We start from the raw sequence: 21,702 nt of genomic DNA, 5'->3' as shown, positions 1-21,702 counted from the left end.
CTGCAGCGCCTTTAACCGCACGGCCACTTCGGCCGGCGCCACGGATAGTCCATGCCAAGTCGAGATGCTGTACTGCGCCTGACAAAAGGAGGTCAGACACGATGTTAAGAGGTATCCCATGACCTGGTCACTTCAGCATGTTGCAGTCACATGGAAACTTATAAGTTTACGCAGTATTCGGTGGAATTTGTTGCATGGATCTATTACTCATTAATGGACGTGTAAAATATGTGAGTCGATATATAGTAGCCAAATAAAGTCTCGATCCACTTCCCAAAAATAAAGAGGCATTTAATAATACACGTCAACAGCCTTGCCGCAGTGGGTACACCGGTTCCCGTCAGATCACCGAAATGAAGCGCTGTCGGGCGTGGCCGGCACTTGGATGGGTGACCATCCGGGCCGCCATGCGCTGTTGCCATTTTTCCGGGTGCACTCAGCCTTGTGATGCCAACTGAGGAGCTATTCGACCGGATAGTAGCGGCTCTGGTCAAAGACAACCATGACAACGACCGGGAGAATTGTGTGCTGACCACACGCCCCTCATATCCGCATCCTCAGCTGAGGATGACACGGCGGTCGGATGGTCCCAATGGGCCACTTGTGGCCTGAAGACGGAGTGGAACATAATACATATCTGTAAAACATTTTGTGGCAAAGTGAGTCTGTTCTTTTTTTTAAAAAATAAGCAGAACAACGCTTGCGATAAAAGAACGTGTAGCTGTTGTTAAGAGTGTCCCTGCGAGGTTTTTCTTATCTGGGTGTGCAACAGGAGTTCACTCGGAAATTTCAAAAGCCAGCACCAGAAAGAGCAAACATGTTCACTGTCATCAAGAACCACGTTTTGTTTACTGATGATGGTTCAAATGGCTCTAAGCACTATGGGACTTAACATATGAGGTCATCAGTCCCCTAGACTTAGAACTACTTAAACCTAACTAACCTAAGGACATCACACACATCCATGCCCGAGGCAGGATTCGAACCTACGACCGTCGCAGCAGCGCGGTTCCCGACTGAAGCGCCTAGAACCGCTTGGCCATAACATTCCAAATCTGCTGAGAAATTAGGAAACGTAACGCCTTCCTATGTGGTAACGCCCACCTAAAGCTACCATTTTACGTCAAGAAGCATTTCCTGGAACCACAGCTTCAGAAAGAAATCATAGGTGACACTGTTGTGTTCAGTCAAGACGAAGCACTCCCTTATTTGTCCTCAAAGTGAAAGAATATTTAAATCGAACATTTGTCAACAAGGGGGTAGAAAAATGGTTCAAATGGCTCTGAGCACTATGGGACTTAACATCTATGGTCATCAGTCCCCTAGAACTTAGAACTACTTAAACCTAACTAACCTAAGGACAGCACACAACACCCAGCCATCACGAGGCAGAGAAAATCCCTGACCCCGCCGGGAATCGAACCCGGGAACCCGGGCGTGGGAAGCGAGAACGCTACCGCACGACCACGAGATGCGGGCCAACAAGGGGGTAGAAGAGGTTAAGCAAGATTGTGGCCACCGCATTCACCAGAATTAACACCCTTGGATTTTTTTGTTTTATTTTCTTTTTCTTGCGTGCGGATACATGACAGAGGTGACGGAAGTCATGGTACAGCGATACACAAACATTCAGGTGGCAGCAGTATCACCTTCACAGCTTTTGAAAGGGCTTTGGCGGAGCTGTCATTTGACCTCAGGTGACGCATGTGAAAAAGTTTCTCCACGGCGGGAATTAACAGACTCCGAAAGCGGAATGGTACTTGGTGCTAGATGCATGGAGCATTCGATTTCGGAAATCGTAAGGGGATTCAGTGTTCTCAGATCCACACTGTCAAGAGTGTGCCGACAATACCAAAACTCAAGCATTACCTCTCACCAGGGACAACACAGTGGCCAACGACCTTCGCTCAACGATCGAGAGAAGCGGCAGAAGTTGACAGCACTGGCAGACAAGCAACGCTGCTTGAAATAACTTCAGAAATCCGCAGGATATAAGACGAACATATTCGTTTGGGCAATGCGGCGAAGTTTGGCATTAATGGGCAAGGGCTGCAGACGACCGACGCGAGTGCCTTTGGTAACGGTGCATCGCCTGCAGCGCCTCTCCCGGACTCGTGGCCATATCGGCTGGACCCTAGACGACTGGAGAACCGTGGTCTGGTCGGGTAATTCCCCGTTTCAGTTCGCAAGAGCTGATAGTAGTGTTCGAGTAGGGCGCAGATCCCACGAAGCCATAGACCCAGGTCGTCCTCAAGGCACTATGCAAGCTGGCAATTTTTCCATAATGAAGTGGGCCCTGTTTACATTAAATGGACTATGTCCTCTAACTGAATCGATCATTGACTTTAAATGGTCATGTTCAGCTATTTGCAGGCCACTTGCAACCATTCATGGCGTTTATGTTCCTAAACAACGATGGAATTTTTATAGACGACAATTCGCAATGTCACTGGACCATAGTTGTTCGCGATTGGTTTGAAGAACATTCTGATTTGGCCATCCAAATCGCCAGGCATGAATCTCATCGAGCATTTATGGGACAAAATCGGAAGTTCAGTTAGTGCAAAGAAATCGTGCACAAGCAATACTTTCGCAATTATGGACTGCTATAGACGCAGCGTGATCAATATTTCTGCAGGTGACGTTCAACGACTTGTTGAGTGCATGGATGTGGGGTTGCTGCTCTATGCCACATGGTCTGACATGATATTATGTAGTATCCCATGGCTTTTGTGACCTCAGTGTAATGTCAAAATGGCTCTGAGCACTATGGGACTTAACATCTGAGGTCATCAGTCCCCTAGAACTCAGAACTACTTAAACCTAACTAACCTAAGGACATCACACACATCCATGCCCGAGGCAGGAGTCGAACCTGCGACCGTAGCGGTCGCGCGGCTCCAGACTGAAGCGCCTAGAACCGCTCGGCCACACCGGCCGGCAGTGTAATGTCAAGTGCGTGCAGAAGAAAGATAAGACATTCCAGAAGGTAAGTGCGTTTCGGCTATTTTAGACGATATGCTTTATAATGTATTTCAAGTCTTTTCTTAAACGATGCTAGTAATGCTTCCAGCTTATCGGAGGCATTGTTCAAGTGCCATCAAGATATGCACATACATTGACAATAAACATTGAAGCGTATTATGTAAAAGCAAGCATTGTTTTTTGGAAACGAATCGATACTTTCTGACCAACCTGTCGAGTTGAATACTGTAGATTTTCAGAGATGCCAGAATCACACGCCCTTGAAATGTACCGACGGAACGTAACCCAGCTGACGACATCAAACATGACATGAAGTTGCAATTTTAACACTGCTTGATTTCGGCAAGGCTTTTGATAGGGTTGATTCCGATACATTACCTGCTGAAATGAAAGTACCGAGTCTCTCAAACAAGTCAACGCTGTAGCTGGACAGCTACCTCAGAATGAGATGTCAACAAGTCATTTGTGGGTCAGAGAAGTCTTCGTGTAAACCGTGCTATATGGAATTCCCCACAGTTCAGTCCTTGCTCCACTGCTTTTCTCACTATGCATAAATATATTTCAGCTTTGCTTCAGTCTTGTAACTCCCACTTACATGCGGACGGTATCCAGTAGTATCAAAGTGTCAGCCCCAAAACACTACTGCTACCGCATATTATATGTATCATTTTCTTTGTTCAGTACCACGGTGGATCTCAGTCTAAATCTCAAGAAGTCTCGAGTCATCTTTTTTTCTTATTTTTTTTAGTCGACTGTCTTCTGAGTGGTTTGATGCGGCCCGCCTCGAAGGCCTCTCCCCTACCAACCTCTTCATCTCAGAGTAGTACTTGCACGCTACATACTCAATTGCTTGTTGGATATACTCCACTCCCTGTCTTCCTCTAAAGTTTTTACCCTCTACGGCTCTTTCTTGTGTCATGGAAGTTATTCCCCGATGTCTTACACATTGTTTAAAAGCAGCTATGAAACTTCGTGGAACACTGATATTCATCCATCCGAATCTTTCCTTGAATTTATGTTAATTGAAAGACAAAGATTTCTGTTAGATCGTGAATTTATTGGAATGAAATATTATTTATGAGCCGCGATGAAACTTCGTGAATCATTGACGTTTGTTTGATTGATGTGTTTGTGTATGTGTTGTGTAATGCAGTCGAAAAAGAATTTACTTCAAAAATTGGGTTGAAACCTCGTTCTTTGCTATTATTCGCCCCAAACGATGTCATTTGGAAGTAACTGTTGTACTTTTGTGTATTCTGCAAGAAATGTTGCGACCGATTATGAGGAGAATGAACTCATTCTTTATCTTATCAGTCGTTCTGATTTTCAACGTTCTCCCATAGCATCACAACTCCAACACTTCGTTTCTCTTCTGTTCTGATGTTTCTATACTGCATGATTCACCACCATATTCAGTATATGCTCCAATCGCGCATTCTTTATTCCTTCAATTGCAGCTAATGTTTGATCCTCATATCACTCCAAAAGTTGAACAGACAAAGTTTTCTCGAAACACTTCCTCCAATAAATTTTAACAATATTCAATTACAGTTTCAAAGAAAGAAAGAAAAACAGTAAAGAGGTCTACATGATCTTGGATGAGTATCGAAATTGGGAATAAGGAACTGTTGCTAAGTGCTGGATATAATTCTCCTTCCTACATGCAATTCAAAAATTTAGAAAAATACTTTCGCTTCAGATTAAACAAAAACCAGCCAGCCTTTAGTGTCAAATCCTTACTACTGTAATTTTGTTCAACAAGAAACAAATGATGAAAAAGATATGTGTGTAAAACTCGGTTGTTTGATCACATCAGTCCTTCCTACGCCTAGTTAGCATGGATGCGACCGGTTAGGCGACGCGATTTCCATATTATCTTTTGGGCTATCGGCTTTTTAGTCACCGGTGGCCCATTACCTTTCCTCACCTATCAATACCTGCCATCATTTCTTAACTGCAATACCAGATCGCATGCGTCCAACATCTTGGCTGTGCCTTTTGTACAACACTATATATCTTCTCTTCCTTTTCAGCCATACGATTGTGGAATAAAAGACCTTGGAGCCAGCATCTTATCAGAAATCACTGTACATTCAAAAGGAGATTAAGTAAACAGTATCTCTATCAGTTTGTAAACTATCCATTCATTTCTCATCCCTTTCAGTTTCTGTTACCTCCCATCCATCTCATCTGCTAACGTTACTCTACAATTCCTTGCTCTTTCTCTGGCCAGTCAACTACTTTTCCACATTCATCGCTTATGTACTGTTGTCACTGTTTTTCTTAATGTCGTTACTCACATTCAACGAAATGAGAGAATTGTAACTGCAATAATAAGATTTACATTTCCGTACCAGATCGGGTTGATGGAGGAGATAGAGAAGATCCAAAGAAGAGCGGCGCGTTTCGTCACAGGGTTATTTGGTAACCGTGATAGCGTTACGGAGATGATTAACAAACTCAAGTGGCAGACTTTGGAAGAGGGGCGCTCTGCATCGCGGTGTAGCTTGCTCGCCAGGTTTCGAGAGGGTGCGTTTCTGGATGAGGTATCGAGTATATTGCTTCCCCCTACTTATACCTCCCGAGGAGATCACGAATGTAAAATTAGAGAGATTAGAGCGCGCACGGAGGCTTTCAGACAGTCGTTCTTCCCGCGAACCATACGCGACTGGAACAGGAAAGGGAGGTAATGACAGTGGCACGTAAATTGCCCTCCGCCACACACCGTTGGGTGGCTTGCGGAGTATAAATGTAGATGTAGATGTAGAAACTCAGTGGATTCATTACTATACATATTCTCATTGTTATTATCGTAAGGGTAGATACAGTCATTGAGACCACTATGCTGGAGTCCGCATTTTATCTCTAGTCGGAATTGTGCGTACCAATCGAAGACTGACCGTCCGAGAGATTACAAAAGAATGTAACATTTCGATTCGATCATTTCCTGAAATCTTGACACAGCATCTTGGAGTGCATCGTATTGCCATCAAGTTCGTCCCACGGCTCATGAGTCAAGACCAGAAACACCTTCGCCTCACAGTCTGTGAAGAGCTACTGGATCGTGAAAATGAGATGTTCCTTGAGAGAATGAAAACTGGTTAAAATGGCTCAAATGGCTCTAAGCACTATGGGACTTAACAGCGTCCGGCCGGAGTGGCCAAGCAGTTCTAGGCGCTACAGTCTGGAAACATGCGACCGCTACGGTCGCAGGTTCGAATCCTGCCTCGGGCATGGATGTGTGTGATGTCCTTAGGTTAGTTAGGTTTAAGTAGTTCTAAGTTCTAGGGGACTGATGACCTCAGCAGTTAAGTCCCATAGTGCTCAGAGCCATTTGAACCATTTTTGAACTTAAACAGCTGAGGTGATCAGTCCCCTAGACTTATAACTACTTTAGCCTAACTAACCTAACGTCATCACACACTCATGCCCGAGGCAGGATTCGAACCTGCGACCGTAGTAGGTGCGCGGTTCCACACTGAAGCACCTAGAACCGGTCGGCCACAGCGGCCGGCAATCATAAGTGGTGATGAGACGTTGGTCTACTGTTATAGCGAGCGGGGTGGCGCAGTGGTTAGCACACTGAACTGGCATTCGGGAGGACAACGGTTTCAAAGTCGCGTCCGGCCATCCTGATTTAGATTTTCCGTGATTTCCCTAAATCGCTTCGGGAAAATGCCGGGATGGTTCGGTTGAAAGGGCACGGTCGGTTTCCTTCCCCATCCTTCCTTCATCCGCTGGGACCGGTGAACTCGCTGTTTGACCCCCTCCCGCCAAATCAGCCCACCAATCAATCTACGGTTATGATGTCGAGACGAAGGTTCAGTCTGGTCATGCTGAAAGTTTTCTTTGACTTTGAAGGAATAGTTCATCACGAATTCGTGCCACAGGGAAAACCGTTAATCGATGGTAGTATCGGAATGTGCTGCGGCGCCTGCGAGAAAATGTGAGAAGGAAACGGCCTGAAATGTGGCGAAACAATCCATGACCTTGCATCACGACAACGCTGAGACGCCCTGCTAAACCCGCGAGACAGGACAGGTAGTTTAAATTGTGGAAAGGGGGCAAAATAAGCGGCTGTCAGTTACACTCGAACATACAACTTTATTTATTTGACCTAACATTACAAGAGCAAGGAATTTTTTTTTTAAAAGCATTAATTTTTGAAACTTAATTACCGGCTGAATGCTCCATACAATCTCATGCCTTAAGGGCAAGACCACATTAGTTTAAAATCGACTGAAAGCCAGTAACTTAAACCCAAAATCAGAAATTTAAAAGGCAGAAGGCTTTATCGTAAAACAGTTCTTTAAATTAGGCTGAAGGCCCAAACAATCTTACGCCTTAAGGGCAAAACAACCTTAATCTAAAAATCGGCTAGAAGCCGTACAAATACAGACAACAAGAATACATAAGAAAGGCAGTACACCCAACGGCGCTCAGGAGTTTCCGAGGGTCGGCCTGGAATTCAAACACGAACGCTCGCTTAGGTGAGACAGTCGGCCCAACCATTCTCGATCCGACGAGAACCCAACCGATAGACAGTCAACGGACCCACCGACAAGATAACTTCTACTCGACCCGGCCAGCACACAACAGGAAGTTCAATGGAACAACGTAGAAGGTAGCTGGCGCCCACAATCAATTATACACTGAGCTGTCGAACTACACACAGTGCTGTACAGCTACAACACGATAAGGAAAATACACTGCGTGAATTTACGTCAACGGCCAGGGCGGGTAACCGGAACGTTAAGATTACGCTGGAGCACTTCAGTTCAAAATAATCAGGTACAGTTAAACTCCACCGGAGGGTGGCTAAAATTTGCCAACTTGAAAACACACATTGTTGCTCGCGGGAATGTCCCAACAGCCGACAACGAAATCCAAACGACACAACGTGAACAGTCGTGACTTGCTGGTAGTCAAAACTCAACTTTCGTGTCCAGGATCGGTGAGCCACGGACCTCGTAGCAATGGGAAGAGCACCACACACTCCGTTCGCGCGTGGACGCCGCCAACGGCCAGCGGCCTCGGCCAAATGACGCGCCGCGGTGCGTGACTATTGCACAGAAAACGAAATCACTGTCCTGCTTCATTGTCTGTACTCTCCCGACGTGGCCCCTGCGGACGTTTTTTTATTTCCTAAGTTGAAAACCCCGTTCAAAAGACGGTGATTTGCATCGATAGCTGAGGTAAAAGAATATTCGCAGACGCCGCATTGCGCGGTCGAGCAAGAGACGTACCATTACTGCTTACGCAAGTGGAGAAGGTTGGTTGTTGGTTGTTTGGGGAAGGAGACCAGACAGCGTGGTCATCGGTCTCATCGAATTAGGGAAGGATGGGGAAGGAAGTCGGCCGTGCCCTTTCAGAGGAACCATCCCGGCATTTGCCTGGAGCCGGCCGGTGTGGCCGTGCGGTTATAGGCGTTTCAGTCTGGAACCGCGTGGCCGCTACGGTCGCAGGTTCGAATCCTGCCTCGGGCTTGGATGTGTGTGATGTCCTTAGGTTAGTTAGGTTTAAGTAGTTCTAAGGTCTAGGGGAATGATGACCACAGATGTTAAGTCCCATAGTGCTAAAAAGAAAAAAAAAGAATAATAATAATAATAATTTGCCTGGAGTGATTTAGGGAAATCACGGAAAACCTAAATCAGGATGGCCGGACGCGGGATTGAACCGTCGTCCTTCCGAATGCGAGTCCAGTGTCTAACCACTGCGCCACCTCCTTCGGTAAGTGGAGAAAGGGTTGGGGGCGGTGCGTCAATTGTGGAGGAGAGTATTTTGAAGGAGACCGTGCACAATAAGCAAAAGGTAAGCGCAGAAAAATTTTGTGGACAAAGTTCCGGAATTCTTTGAACAACAGAGATCGTAAAATTGCTCTTTTCCTCTACTTACGTCGTGTAGAATTAAATTGTACATAACGGAGTCATTGTTGAGACTGGCTATTTAAAGGTAAAATTAAGCAACAAGCCGCGGGACTCGACTGTGAATTTTTTTTCGACTGCCGCCTACGCAGGAAACGATCGTAGATGCACGTATGCAGCGAGGCGTGCGCCGCCGATAGCATCTCCGGGTGCGAGGATGAATTCGGCCAGTGGGTCCGCCAGCCCGGAGCTGTGCGTAGCGTAGCGGCCGCCGCCCGGATTTCCGGCTCGGGCTCCGCGGCCGGCGCTCATTTCACGGCCGGCGATGTCGGCGGCGATGTCGCGATAGGCGCTTCCCGGCATCACCGCTGCCCGCCCGTTCCGATCGCTGGCGTATCTCGGCTGCGGCCACCTGCGCGTGCCGCCCCGCTGGCGGCGGATGTGCGGGCGGTGGGAGCGGACCGGCCCCACTGTGTCCGGCGCTCGCCACGCCTGCCAACTACAGCGATGGAACAGAGAACTGGTGTCGTACATAACTAATCGATTTATCTATGTATCGAAACTTTTCCCCTATAAATATCGATAAACATGGGCGATACGTTCCGCCGACATATCAATATCATGTGCTGATATTTTTATTTCACTGAAGTTAAAGTCTTCTGGGTTATCAGGCCGCGTCATGTTTCTTCTAAAATGTTCGACGTTTCGACCCCTCTGCTGGGATCTTCCTCAGGATCTTTTGGTGTCCCCTACTGCTAGAACACTGTCAGAGACGAGTGTCGCGTCCACTTATAAAGGGGGAGTTTTCTGGCGTTCGTGCTGGAGAAATGATAGTATTCGTTAAAATTCATATGGCTACCATTGGTGGGCGATAGTCATTGGATAGAAAGGCTCTATTCAACACTTATGCTGGAGAAGAGTTGTTGCTTGAAATGCGTGCTACCGCTATTGGTTGGTCATCATCAGTGGCTAGATTCGAAAAGGACAGAGCAAGATAGGGGGAATGTTTACCCAAAATATTATTGTCCGCCGAGGTGAATGCAGCGCATTGTTTATGCTGCTGACACACCACGGCCGCGTATTTAATTCCTTGATGGTGGGGAGCCACGATGCCGGAAGCCTATAGCATTCTTAGAAAGTAGAAGTAATATTAGCCTTATGACTATGGCCCACCAATGGTAGCCATATGAATTTTAACCAATACTATCATTTCTCCAGCACGAACGTCAGGAAGCTCCCCCTTTGTAAGTGGACGCAACACTCGTCTCTGACAGTGTCCTAGCAGTCGTGGATACCAAAAGATCCTGAGAAAGACCCCAGCAGAGGGGTCGAAACGTCGAACATTTTAGAAGAAACATGACGCGGCCTAATAACCCAGAAGATTTTAACTTCAGTGACAACGGCCACGAAAGCCTGCAGACTTACACTTTTATTTTACGTTATATTTTTTTCACAATTTTCAGTAAATATTTGATGTTGATCTTTTGAAACTGTAGTAGAACGTAATTCTTAGTTTCACTGTGTGAAGGACTCGTACTACTTCTTGAGCTTTCATCAGTTTTTGTCTTTGACTGTGTGAAGCAAGTATAGGTGGCGCAAAACGAGAAGTCCAATTGCAGTGGCCGGTGGCGGTGTGAAAGGAATGACAGGATCTGCGATGTGAAGCAGTAGCATAACAGTTGTGTTAAAAATTGATTTTTAACGCAACTGGCGTGCTGTTTCTTCACATTGGGATTTTTCTGAAACAGTTGCTGAAAACGATAACCAAAAATCTAAATGTCAACAAATCTGATTTGCGGTGGACAGAGACGTGTGAGAGGAAATGCTGACGTAATCGGCACTAGGCACTTCCAACATAAACTGCAACGTTTAGTTTCACCATGAAACTCTGACGCTACAACTGCTAGGTCGCTGGCGCTGACAAAATAAATAAATAAATAAATAAATAAAAATTTAAAAAACCGGGGAAGTCGGCATGAATCGTTCCGAACAGGTGCGAAGTGTGACGAAACCGTTCGAAGGACCCAATGGGCTATTTACATGCAGTTACTATTCTTTGCAAAGTGGTTATCGCCAAGCGCGAACGTGTATCGTTTTCCTTTCAATTCTCGCTCTAAGGCGGATAGGTAGGCTGCTAGTTTGTTGATGTACAGAATTTCTAATAACAAATCAATACTTAAATATGTAGCTCTGCAACCGGCAGCATACTTACTTATAATGTGCAGGCGATATTTTTTCTGTTGATTTATCCTTCTGTGGTTCCCATGTCTTCACGCTGAATTCGCAGAGTCGCACGTCCCAAATGTACGTTCTTTGACAGCGAACCTTTCAATCACAGACGGGGCATGTTTCAAATTCTGGAATGAAATGATCGTATTAAAAGCCATCTTAATAAAAGTAATTGTTCTCATTTATTGATATTTTATCTTGCTAACAGTGTATGCTAACGTAAACAACATAGGAATTTGTGAACTTTGAACGTAAGAATTCGACTGCGAGAATGTGCTGCAAAATGTGAATGCGAGAAAGTAACTTGAAAGTGCCCAGTTGGTTTGCTGCCTACTAAAACATTCGTAATGGCAAGAATGCTGTCTCAATTCAACACTGTGAATCATCAAACTTTTAAACTGATAAAATGGCCCTGGCAAAACTCTTCCCTTTTCATATTGTCTAATTTTGCCTTACCTGCTGCGCAATGGGTACACCGCGATACTGCTCTTGTCTTGAAAGCACATCGTATTTACTGAGCTACAACTCACTGCTGAGATGCTTTTGGTGCAATGCGATATCTTTTTAAAGAAAGGCAAGGCGTACATGGTTCACAGCAAATCTGAATAAGTAAAAATGATAATTCATATTTTTGCATGGACTTGGGATGCGGACAGTGACTTGGGATAAATTATAACATCAAATATAATCAGTTTTCTGATTTTAGAAGTTGTAAATTGAAAAATTATCTCTTCCTTTGCTTCACAAACATTAATATATAAAAAACAAATGTTCTTGAGTGGACAAAAGTAAGTACTGTAGTGTTTAACAACAAAGTAGCAAAGCTAATATAAATTACCTTAAATTAAATCCTCTTCTATTACTCATCAAAATAATGGTAACAAAATAATCTTCTTAAAATGCTTCAATCTTTTTCCTCATCTCAAATGGTTTATCAGTAAATCATCATGTGCCACTTTCTCAGAATATAACTATAGCCGTACCACTCGGCCTATGCCGTACTATTATTACTCATGACACATCTCTGTCGACTACTGTCTCTCCTCATCTCAAGATTAACAGTGCGCACCGTCTCCAGCGCATCTTGCAAAGCAGAGATGATCCACGCAAGCCTCCTGGCGGCACAGCATGTCTGATGACACCGCGCGCTTGTAATTTCAAACAGAGCTAAGGCGCTTACGCGTTCAAGACATCCAGATACTAGGGAAGTGCCCACTATCAGTATAGCGTATGGTGTCGATGACCAGGAAACACCCCCCCCCCCACCTGGGGTAGTTCGGGCACCGAGTTGCAAGTCTAATTCACGTGACGCCACACTGGGCGATGTGCGTGTCGATGATGATGAAATGATGGTGAGGACAACACGACACCCAGTCCCCTAGCGGAGGAAATCTCCGTGCTGGTCGGGAATCGAACCCGCTCCCGCTGCATGGCAGTCACACGCGCTGACTGTCAGCTACGGAGAGCTAATCGACCACCAGGTCGATCCTAAGGCTGCGGTCACAGCTGCGCCGACAACGGTGGTCGGACACGGTTCGTCATAGATCGCCCGATTACATCGGACGTCAGCTCGAGCACACTGTGTCCGATCTCCTTACTCAGTTTTTGAGGGGATGGCTGATTTGCGGCGTTTGATATTAAAATGACATCCAATGCATGTAAATAAGCTACAGTACATCTGCCTCGAGAAGGATGTGGCGAATACACTTTCCTCAGTCACTGGGATAACAATGTATTTCACACTCGAGATAATTCATGGCAACAATGAAAATCATTTCAACGCCAGAAAGTACATTTCACCGGAAAAGAAGCTAGTCGTAACAGTACGTTAACTTAAGTTCTATTCACTCTATGTAATACCTTGTCCAAAAAACTGAGGATACTCCTCGTGTGTTGTTAACTCCAATTCATTTGGTGTCAAATTCTACTCAACTCCCACGATACTACTAGAGAACTACCCGGCAGTGCACCTCATGCTGAGCCTGGTGGATTACTATAATGAGGAAAAAACCATTTATCTGAATTTTCTTGACAAATCGTCTGATCTCGAATAATTTTAATTTGTCTGGGGTTAAAACATATTTCATAATTGATAAAGAAATACTATTCAGAATTTGAAATGACAATTTTATGAGAAAAATATCGAATTACATTTTCCTAATGGTTTCACTATGTAGAATACAGATTTTCCGGCGGCCGGGGTGGCCGAACGGTTCTAGGGGCTACAACTTGGAACCGCGTGACCACTACGACCGCTAGTTCGAATCCTGCCTCGGGCATGGATGTGTGTGATGTCCTTAGGTTAGTTAGGTTTAAGTAGTAGGGGACTGGTGACCTCAGAAGTTAAGTCCCATAGAGCTCAGAGTCATTTGAACCATTTTTTAAACAGATTTTCCTCATTCAGCCAACCCCAGAAATATGTTACACCGCGTGAACCAGGATTTCGAACTTGATGCAGGGGAAGAACGGTTTCTGAAATTTTGCCGACTTATCGTAACAAATATTGCTGTGGTTCAAATTCTAGAACATAGATTCCGAGATTCATATCTTTAATGATGTATCTAATCTTCAGGGTACCAAAAATTACTTCCTTCTGATGCTATACTTTTAACTCCTTCACAATCCTTGTCTTGCGTACGGGGATATCGCCTGATTCGATCGCAGGAAACAATGTAATTTGAATTCCACTGAGCGTCCTCTGAAGTTCGTACGTTTCGGGCGCTCAGGTCGGTTGCACTAATATCTTGCATGCATTGTCGTAGTAATTTAAAATTTTCGGTTGTCAGCAGACTTCTCCAACGACGCTGCCACTGTGTCCGCAGCCTAAAACAAGCATTTGCTGCATCTCATCCCAAGGACGCTGATTGTGCCAGTGGAAGAGAGAGAGAGAGAGAGACAGACAGAAAGAGAGAGAGAGAGAGAGAGAGAGAGAGAGAGAGAGAGAGAGTAGAAATCTAGAACACATACGTGTATACTGTTTGTGTTAACAGGCAAGACGACTAATACATGAACAGGAGTCAACAAACAGTGTAGAATATTAGAAAATTCATGGTGCACAACTTGATAAAATCCTGAACAGGAAGAATATACTGTATTATGCACCTGCACAGTCACTTAAGTTCAGATATTTTTGCTGTTCATGTAATTGCTACCCTTGGATGCAAACGGGTCATCCTCCTAAAGTCTTCTGCACATTTTCTCTCAGTAATCTCTTACGGAATAACTGAGATGTGTCGCTATGAAAGGGTGTTGAACATTAGCTGCAATGATAAGGAAAGAAATGATGACGTTCTCCACACAATCAGAAACATTAGGAAAACCTTGACAAGAAGAAGGTTCAGGTTGACAAAGCGTATATTAAGACACTCAGAAATACTTTCATGGCACTTGAGAGAACTGTAGAGGGGGAAAACCGTAGATGAAGACAGAAATTGGAATAAACCCAAGAAATAATAGAGTTAAAATGTGTGTGAAATCTCATAGGACTTAACTGCTAAGGTCATCAGTCCCTAAGCTTACACACTACTTAACCTAAATGATCCTAAGGACAAACACACACACCCATGCCCGAGGGAGGACTCGAACCTCCGCCGGGATCAGCCGCACAGTCCATGACTGCAGCGCCCAGACCGGTCGGCTAACCCCGCACGGCAAGAAATAATAGAGGACTTTGGGTATAAGTGCTACTTGGAGATGGAGTGGTTGGGACAGGAGAGGGATTAATGGCGGGCAGCATCAGACCGGTCAGAAAACGCATGGCAAAAATTCTTACGTTTGTGACACACCTCGAGATCTACTTGGAAATATTTAGGAGGCGGATTTAATGTTAAAATTATCCTATCCGGACAGTACAGGTACCCCGTTCGAAGCTATTTAATTACGCTGGAAGGAATGCTACAACTGAAAAACGTATAAAAACGCACATGAATCGAGTAAAGAGTTTAGAGGCATGAAAATGTAGTAGCGGAAATAAAAGTCACAGCACCAAGCTAGAGTTGTGGGACGTAAACGAAAGTTACTAGGCATGATTGTATATTTGAGAGATTATTTCTAGTAAAATTTCGCCCCAGTCGCATAGTAGCGCCACTATGAGGATGAAAATCAGATTTGATTTAAATATATGCTGTAATGGTGAGAGGTGGCATGAGGCCCCTCTCATATTTCTATCTTACGATTTTCCTCTCTAATTGCATGCAGTGAAAAGTCGCTATTCCTTCACACGCAGACTTCCCACGCAGCGTCTCTCGTCACCCGGGTGGTCCGGTGACTGGCGGGCTCTGCTGATCTGGAAAGCGTTAAGCCGACGGGTGTGAGGAAGCCGAGTGAATGCTTTGCAGACGCCGACATTGTCAAAAGACACGCCCGGAGGGGTCTGAAGTAGCGGCGGAGCTAGAAGTTCCGTTACTTCGCAGAAACTTAGCGAAAACACTTTCTGGCGGGCTACCAGCGAGGCGTGGGAATGACTTGTGTACCCAGGCAGTTGTGGCGGGAAAATTCCCGCGCTTTCTGCAAAATAGTAACTGTGATTGGCTTGCTCAGGGCATAGCTCCGTGACGTATCAAAATCAGCGCAGAAATTGGCACCAAGAATCTCCATTGGTGGAATGGTAGTGCTCCGGCAATAGTGTGGAATTTTCCGCCGGTTTTCGGGTTGCTGATTGGAACGTTTAACCACGGCCACTGTCGTGGGGGCGGGAATGTTGTGTGTTCGGCCTGTACGGGTGCTCTAGGTAGTCGGCTCTCGCCTTTCGGTCGAGGACGTCGAAGCAACCAGCCATCGCCTCCGGTACGCCAAATCGTGTTCTTGCAGTTAAGAAGACAGATTGGTAAGGTATGTCCGCAGCACCGGCAGACAGGGATTTTCCTAGGTGATAATCAGAGGTCAGCAGAGCGCGCCTGTTCGTCTTTTTCTAACTTTGTTCTGTCTTGGGTAGCAGCAATTAATGTTGGGTTGGCTATGTGTTTTCTCTTAAGATTTGAGTTGCAAGGAATTGGCTCCACATACTGAAACGTCCCCTTAGAACAATTATACATGTGAAACGTCCACTTAGAACAATTATACAAGCCTGTGCTTAACCTGACACACAATATTATTTAGCGCAACGCAATCTGACTTTCAATAACTCCTACAAAACAATGGCCCTGACTAACTTTAACCTATACCTTTTACAAATCACTTACCTCACAAAAATCTTTGCTATTCAAGCTACTGCAAAACAGCGAGCGCCACTACTGCCAGCTAAATAAAAGATTCAAACCACTGAAGGTACTAACTACTGATAGGGATAGTTAGCAAATGAAAGATATTAATAGAGAACAAACAATGTATTTACCTTAGTATTCATAATTGACATTCAGTCTTACAGATTATCAAAACTCCGCCATCTCTCTCCCCACGTCCACCACTGCTGGCGGCTCACCTCCAACTGCCCAGCGCTATGCGCTGTTCGCATCCAGCTATAGCAGTTCATGACAACAATGGCAGACAACAATGCAAACTAGCCACATACTGCACACAGCACAGCCAGTGATTTTCATATAGAGAGCGCTACGTAACGTTGCCAATAAAAAACATAAACAGCAAACTTACATAAAGAAAACATAAACAGCCTACTTACATAGCCCCCATGCTCCCCACAAAAAATTTTACAAATGTTTTTGGCCAGTGGCCAATAATGATTTGATAAAATTTTTCATAATTACACTAACAAAGATATCCAATGCACACACTTATTGATACAATGTTGATCAACAGCTAAAATTTTTTTACAGTCCATAAAGACAGTCCTGATCGTTCATCATAGTAAAACTGCCGTTTCTTTTATCAAAGTCTGAGCAATAAAAGACAATGCACACGGAAGTAGTGGATTTCCATGCAGTCTTGAAGAAGTAGTGTTGTCCTTCCAACTGAAAGACAGTGCTGACTCTTGACATGCTGACAGGTAATGGGCCACAACAGAGCAAACCCACAGCAGAGTCATTCGACGTTTTGAAGAAGATTGGTAGGTAGGTCAAAGAGTAGACCCACTGTAGTCCTGGTAGAGATTGTGGTAGTTGTGGGCCACCAGAGGTGTAGACCCACTGTAGTCCTTGTAGAGATTGTGGTAGTTGTGGGCCACCAGAGGTGTAGACCCACTGTAGTCCTTGTAGAGATGGCCAGCAGCCATCTGTTGCGACTGTGCAGGTGCACAATCACCATTGAAGAGTCTTGCGGATAATAGAGCAAGTCCATAACCACCACTTGTGCACTCACAAAGTTTTTGGAATTGTCCTTAGAACCAGCAATGCTGTTATCCAGTCCCTTGCTGAATTAGTAACACACATGCAAACACTATCAGTCCCTACTTCTCACATATTGTCCATATACTATGACCAACAGAAATGTGTGCAGTGAAATGAATGCTTACAAGTTGCTTAATTTGATTAACTGGCGTCAATTACAATTATATAACATAAGAATACAATTACAAAGATACAAAATACATCATTAAAAACAACAATACAGATAATATTTGTAGTAATAGGGGCTTTACAAAACAATAGAAATAAACATATACATCAGTGTTACAAGAATTATGACATAAGTAAATACATAAAAGATCAGAATAACTTTTGAAACGTCAACTTCACACATGAGCATGAAAACAAAACAGAATAAATAAAGTCTAAGCATCTTTACAAAGAAAATAACAGAGTATTAGAAAAATTCTACAACATAGCTCTCATCAGCTAAACACATAAAGACAGGAAAAAAAACACAAATACACAAGGGTACACAAACACATAGTGGGATAACACCAAAAGGAAAGGACAACACACAATTACATATTTGGAAAAGGCAGCAAAGAGGAAAGGACAGGGTTTGGGTTACTGCAGTATTTTGCTTGGAGATCTCCCTTCATTCCATAGATCGTTCGTCTTATTTCAACCTTTGCTTCCACCAAAAAAATCCTATCCAAGCATGCTTTCTGTATTTATGTGTTCACATATTTCTTACCTCATTATTTATTTCCAAGATAATCCTACCTATACCTCCTTCCTGTATTCTATTCATATTTCTTTCAAAATAATTATTTCTGATTGTACAATACTCATTGGGCCCCAAATCTTTCTTCGCAATGCATTCTTTACCTATCCTCCATAGTCAGTTTCTTATATAGTCTACCCCCTCTTAAGCTAACTTAAATCTACTGAGCTCAGATATATATACCAAGGGACGAGGCAATGCAGCAAAAAAAAAATAATTAACACAAACATCAATGACAAAATATAGAAATGGCAAAGCAAGCAGCATAAATTAGCAAAGCAAGTGCAATATTACAACTAATATAAGGCAATGCAGGAAACAAGAAAAACTAGCTTAGAAGAGTAACACAAAGTCAAATTCAGTAACACTATGCCTGACAAACAGCAGCAACTTATACCTAAACATGACATAGCTCAAGCAGAAAAAATATTACAGGAAACAACAATGCAGACAAGGGAAATGCATATTCACATCTTAATGTCTATGTAATTAAAGTGGTGCACCATAACAACTGATTGTAAAAAAATATTACCATGTACCTGAAAAGAAAATTAAGTGTTACTGTTACTAGTTACTTCTTATTGTTCTTTCCTTTCCAAGTGCTCCTTTTTTTAAAGAATGTGGATTACAAAATTATCATTTAATAGATCTGTTGACAGAAAGAGTTCACATTAGCAAATGCATCTCATTTTATAAAAGCAATGCTGCAACACAGCTGGAAACCAGATATCAAATGAAATAAGCAATTACACAAACCAAAGCATAAAAATATCATTCAGTAGTCATGTGACATTTCATTTCATAAGTTAATGGCTCTCAATTCTCGTAGAAAGACACTTGTCATAATCAGGTGTGCAGATGTAAAAATATTTCTTGTCATTTTGTTAGGCATTTCAGTAAATATCATAAATTTTTAAGTAACGAGGGTGTCGCATTAGCGATGAAAGGCACATCCTAATGGCTTATTCTCCAGGTGTTTGACACAGCTGTGTGCCCACAACGCATTACAAAAATCATATGTTTTCAAGTAACGAGCGTGTCGCATTAGCGATGCCCTCTACAAAGGAATGTCATTAACAGGGGTCTAGGCCTCTCTTTGTCCTTCTCTTCCACCTGTGCCTCTGGCACACCCTAATGGCTTTCTTTTCTACCTGAGCGTCTGAAAAGGCTTGTTCTCCAGGTGTCTGACACACCTGGGTGCCCACGTCGCATTATGTGCAGGTGGTCACTTAACTTTCTTACGGAAATATTTACGACAGCAGTTTCCGCTACAGTGACAGTCTCATATGAAAATATTTCACAGGTCAAGAATTTGCGTTACAAATCTGTAGAGACAAAATCCAATTGACATAACAGAGTCCAAAAAATTTTCGTCGGCATTGTAATACATTCACGCATTTACATACATTTCATAACTCTTAAAGTACGATTCTTGGTTTCCAACAACCTTTTTCACAAACCAGAGTCCCTAACCACTACTCATTATTCCTTACCTTATTCGTCGACACTTCTTCAATATTTCATCATAACAGATACATAGCATACTCAAATAACTCATATAGCATCAGCTTATTGATCATAAACATACCGCAACAGCATAATACACATAGTCATCGTAAAAATAACACCATAACACCTCAGTCAAATCTCAAAAACGTCGTAGCTTTCTGCAATTGTTTCAAAATCTAAAGAAAATTCTCTGCTCATTTCAGTAGTGTCATCTACCTCAAACGTACTTTAAAAATCATGATCTCACACCAAATACATCATTCAAAGCTTTCATAGTATCACAATGGTACCAAAAAATATGAACAGTTCACACAGTACAGACAAAATACAATTTCGTAAGTGTGAAGTTACCCAACTGTGCAATTGCGTAAACATCTGTCACTGACGTAGTAAAAAAGATTTGTCTCTCTCAGTTAAATGATCAGATTGTGTAATTTATGTATTAGAGAAATATGGTACCGATGTGTAAAGTTGTATAAGCAAATACCATATTAGCTAGGGCGCCTTGTGCTTGCCAAACACATGGTACACAAAGCAGGCGTGTACCCCCCTGAGGATTATTGTAATTATACCCTCAGGTGTTACAGATTTCAGCAATGGAATGAAATGTATTGCGAAAAACTTTCTTTGTAATTCAAAAATCTTTAAAAATAAATGTTTTAAGTACAAAATTAATCACTCAAATACGTGTCCTGTAGCGCTAAATGTGCGTCTTGCTGTAAGATAATCTCTGGGAAGTGTCGTAGTTATTGTCCTCCGAAAGCTAAGTTCTGCAGAAGTCAATGTACTTACCTCATGATAAACAAAGTGAAATGCTTTGCGTATAGATAACTTAGTTATTACGCTTATTGCCGCGATGAAGGAATTATTGTGCTGTAAAGTATTGTTGTGCTACGGAAAAGGCTGTCTCATTGTAGCTATACCACAAAAGTTACTACTAAAACATGTCTCACTTTATAGAAGAATTCAGAAAAAACTGTGCAGATATAAAACAGATACACCGCAAAAGCAACATTGTAAATTGTCACGCATTAGCAGCGTCGTGATAAAATCGTGTAGCTGTCACATAAACTAACCACTGTGTCATCTGGCATTTCACAGAAAGCACCTCAAATCCAGAATCCACTCGTAAGCAAACCAAAATGTTGCATGAAAATTTCATTAGCAGTGCTGGTATATGTTCTAAGTATGTAAGCCGTATATTCGTTATGTAATCGTGCAACTAACAAGGAAGAATGTATAAATAACAACACTGTGTCGTCTGTTCGCAATAACAATGCATTCGCAATTACTTGTCTAAGTTACCTATGTTCTTGACTGGATGGTTAGTTAACTTTAAAAACATAGTTGCATGTTAACAGTCTCTCAGTGGGACAAATTGTACAAGTAGTGTGAAGTGACAATTGCAAAGACTAAGTTAAAAAGCAGATTATCTGTCAATAAATGGTTTTACATGAGAAATGTGGTGTAAACCTTTACTCTTCCTAGTACGCAGAGTTTCAACTTCAACGCAATTATCATGTGGTATACGTCGGATTCTGTAAGGTCCATTGTAAACTAGAAAGAATTTGTGACTCAAGTGTTTCTTCTTATGTGACAATGAATGAGCTTTAATGAGAACTTTCTGACCAATATATAATTTCTTTGCATTTGCTTTACCGTGTAGTTTTCTCCTTTTGTCTGCTGCAGATTTTATATTTTTTAGAGCCAAATCAATTATGTCTTTGTGTCGAAGTTTACGTGTATTCGGGAAAGGTACAAGCTCTCTGATTCTGTTCGGAGGTTCTTCATTCTTCAGTACAAGAGTAGGTGGTAAAGCAGTGGAATCATGAGGCATTTCATTCAGCACATTTTGAAATAAGTGTAAATATCTGTCCCAATGCTGATGTTTTCTGTGACAATAAAGTCTGCAAAGCTTATTGATTTCTTTCATAATCCGTTCAGACGGGTTACAATGTGGTGAATACAATGAAATAAAAACAGGTTTGATTCTATGATTCCGAAGCATGCGTGACCAAACAGCAGATCTGAATTGCGGTCCGTTATCTGAAATGACTTTACTAACGTGTCCAACTTCACGTAAAAATTT

The 21,702-nt window shown here is 43.0% G+C and overlaps 1 pseudogene; it reads left to right on the top strand.

The window, feature by feature from the left end:
• Positions 1-303: 303 nt before the first annotated feature.
• Positions 304-421, top strand: LOC126163764 (5S ribosomal RNA; annotated as a pseudogene).
• The last annotated feature ends 21,281 nt before the right edge of the window (positions 422-21,702 follow it).

This window comes from Schistocerca cancellata, chromosome 2 (assembly GCF_023864275.1).
Source record: "Schistocerca cancellata isolate TAMUIC-IGC-003103 chromosome 2, iqSchCanc2.1, whole genome shotgun sequence".
NCBI classification, from domain to species: Eukaryota; Metazoa; Arthropoda; class Insecta; order Orthoptera; family Acrididae; genus Schistocerca; species Schistocerca cancellata.
Note: the sequence above shows the minus strand (reverse complement) of the source record. Positions and strands in the feature narration are given on the sequence as shown.